Below are 3500 nucleotides of genomic sequence, written 5' to 3'. Positions count from 1 at the left end.
ACGCATAACCTACGTCCTAACCTGATGGTCATTGCAATATTGTTATTCTTCTGCAATGACTGTAATTATCAAAATTAGCAAAAATTTGTAGCTCCTAAACTTCGTATATGTATACATACGGATACTTACGTTGTAATTGTTATTAGCTTAAGACTTAGGTTAATGCATTATATGTATAAATTTATTGTAATAGAGATTAGGTAGAGAACCACAGAAGATTGGTAATTTAACATATAACAGCAAAATAATAAATAAATATTTCTACTTAAACTAGACTCAAAAATGATTGAATATAAAGGTTGGTAATTTAGGGCTGCTAATTTTACACGTAACACCAAAATGACAATTAATTATTCCTACTTAAACTACAGTTATAAATAATTAAATATAAAGGCATATAATTAATTTCTACACCTCAATTGATTTCCAATGGTTTAACGTTGTGGTACCATAAAGATACGCATTACAAATAGAGCAGAGCCGACATAGGCCTGCATGTAAATGGAAATGTCCCACCGTTAGAAAGAGAAAAAAAACCTCGATACCCTATCAATTTCTGTGCTTTTTGATTGATGTAAATGTACAACATTTATGGTATCTATTTATATACGTAATTATTAAAAGTGTAACCAATGACCATTTTCTTTCCCTTTTTAGCTGCAGTACAGAGATCTGGCCACCTCGTACGAAAATCGATTTATCGATAGGAATCAATCGTATCTCCGATTTTGAGTCACATGGTTCTGGGATCGACGGTTTCGTGCCTGAGACGGCTCTGAATCGCTCCCACCAGCCTGCATGCCACACCGCGGCCCATCGCGAGAAGCGAATAGGGCCGCGCTTTATACGCGTAGTGTAACCTGCCAAGGAAACAACGCACGCCTGTGCAACCCGTGATACCGACTGTTCGACGATCCACGTTGTTTTTGCCAAATTGGAATTGAAACCGTCGAACCTCGCACGATACGAGACAGCGTGTCGAGGTAATAGGAGGTGGAGACACAGTGGGGGTGCGTGAAAACGAGCAAGTATTCGTACATACGCGCAACGTAACGCGATTGTTGGTCCAGAGTACAACCCGGAGCGCCGCTAAGTATTTTCCGCGTGAAATTTACAGTGTATCATTGTGTACGCACCAATAGAGGCGATGCATGTAAACGTGATAGGAGACCAGAGGATGCGCAAGTGAACGCACGCGGTCGAGTTCAATCCCTACGGCCCTGTCGGTGTTAGTATATCGTGGAATTTCGCGGTCGAACGAGTCAACGGCCTTATCGTCGCTAGGCGAACAGTATTTCTCTCCTCTGCTCGTTATCGCTTCGTTGACAAGAAAACGTTTCTTCAACCGAAACCGGCGTGACATTTGTGAGTTTTACCCGTAAGTACTACCCAGGGATCCTAGGGGGCAGAGATGGGAGAGATTCTTATCTAGATGAACGATTCAAACCAGAGATAACTAACTATTCGTTGGTACGATTACAGTTTGAGTCGTGAATATGAAATATTTTTGGATGAATAGGTTGCATAAGTGTCGCGATTATTAGGTCTGGGTATTAATTCTGTGTATTTGTATTCAATCTTTTATAAGTAGAGGGCGGATTTTTTGCACTTATGGCGTAGAGTAATATGGAAAATTATGTATGTTGAATGTATTCTACAGTTAATGTAATAATTAGACTGCGGATCTTTATGCAAAATAGAATCTTCGCTAACGTGCCTACAAAAATTGAACCTAAATAGGAATTTATTTTATTCTGCAGATATTATAACATGAACTTTACTTTCAATATTTTTTATATTCTTCCATATTGTTTACATTTTGTAGCTTCTAGCACATTCAAATTTCCTTTAAATGCATAAAGATCCGCACTCTAGTAATAATATTGTTATTTCGTTTTGCATAAGTGTACATACAGTGGTGGCACTATATTTACGTACACTTTATATTTTAACTTTAAAATCTGACTTAATCCTACACAGTTCATACAGTCGTACCAACAATTTGTTTCTAAGAGTGTTGAACTCTGGTGTACATATTTACAGTACAACTTTGACTTATTTCCAGAAAATAAGTACTTTGTAAACGTTTTGTTCCGATCTATCGGTTTTGTAGTGGACGCTGTTGTTTCGCACAGCTAAGCCACATGTAAACGATATTTACCAGTATTTGCTCAGCATTGTTTACGGTTAAACGTATTACAATAATGCTGTGATGAGTAAAGGAAGAAAAATCACGCAAGAACAACTGCGTGAAGGATGAAATGTCCTATGGAAAGATTTCCGTAAAATTAAAAATATCTGTTATGGTTTGACATCAAGCTATACAACATATTACCAGACAACGTTCCTCGTAAAGCGAGACCTTGAAAAATTCATTAAAGAACTGATCGGAAGATTCACTGACTATCTGAAGCGGACAGATTCAAAACTCCAATTGCCATCCATGATGAAATATCAACAGATTTTCGTGAAAAAAAAAATACATGTCGAATTGAGTAACCTCCTCCTTTTCGAAGTCGGTTAAAAAGTGTTAGAACTGTCCAGCGAAGACTCAATGAGTTTCAATTATACGGACGCGTTGCCAGAAAGAAACCATTCATTTCAGAAAAAAATCGTCGGGTTAGGATTGCTTTCGCGAAAGAACATGTAAAATAGTACAGAGTAATTTTTACAGATGAATCAAAATTTAATCGATTTGGATCTGATCGCAAAGTATACGTGAGACGTCGCAAAGGAGAAGAATTTAATAACAATTGCATTAAACCGACTGTAAAAGACGGTGGTGGGGCGTCACTTGTTTGGGGGGCTATGACAGTGAAAGGTACAGTAACTGTATAGCCAATGTATAGTAATGAAAAGACTTCAAAAAAGTAAAAAAATTACGCCAAGTACATGAAAAAGTGGAGGACTCAAGGAGTTATCATTGAAAAATACAAGATCCCCATAAAAAACTACAAGAAAATAGGAAAAGATGTGATTAAAACGCAAAATACTGAAAGTGTACTCATAATATTGTCAGAGTTTTAAATTGACGAATTACCTAAAAGTCTGTGAGAGAGAAAGTATGTGTATCGATGATCTAAGAATGCCTTGCCTGGCCACGTCAAGCATTTGACTTCCAGGCCGCGGAAATCTAGGCAAATCATCTGGCAGCTCATTTCGATTTCACATCTTTTTCTACTTTCTTGTAGTTTTTTATGGGGATCTTCTATTTTTCAATGATAACTCCTTGAGTCCTCCACTTTTTCATGCACTTGCCGTAATTTTTTTACTTTTTAAAAGTCTTTTATCGGATCCCACTTCTTTTTACAAATAATTTATTATATAGAATCTATTTTAAATTTATAAAGATAAAATTGATATTTCTGTAAACTCTATATAAGAAGTCTAAATTATTATTTGTTTCTTTAATTGAATAGAGTAAAATAAAGGGAGAGGGGATAACAAAAGCGAATATATATATATATATATATATATATATATATATATATATATATATA

At 36.1% G+C, this 3500-nt stretch overlaps 1 protein-coding gene across 6 annotated transcripts in view; it reads left to right on the top strand.

The window, feature by feature from the left end:
• The first annotated feature begins 666 nt into the window (after positions 1–666).
• Positions 667–3500, top strand: part of LOC128872863 (transcription factor cwo) — a 122860-nt gene continuing 120026 nt past the window's right edge. For 2 of the 6 annotated variants that reach the window (XM_054115976.1, XM_054115977.1), the window contains exon 1: positions 667–1378. The gene's annotated coding sequence lies outside the window, so the exon portion shown is untranslated. The remainder of the gene's footprint in view (positions 1379–3500) is intronic. The other 4 variants (XM_054115979.1, XM_054115981.1, XM_054115980.1 and 1 more) reach the window with 4 other exon arrangements.

The sequence above is a fragment of the Hylaeus volcanicus genome, chromosome 2, assembly GCF_026283585.1.
Source record: "Hylaeus volcanicus isolate JK05 chromosome 2, UHH_iyHylVolc1.0_haploid, whole genome shotgun sequence".
Taxonomy (NCBI): domain Eukaryota; kingdom Metazoa; phylum Arthropoda; class Insecta; order Hymenoptera; family Colletidae; genus Hylaeus; species Hylaeus volcanicus.
This window is presented reverse-complemented; position numbering and strand designations above follow the sequence as displayed.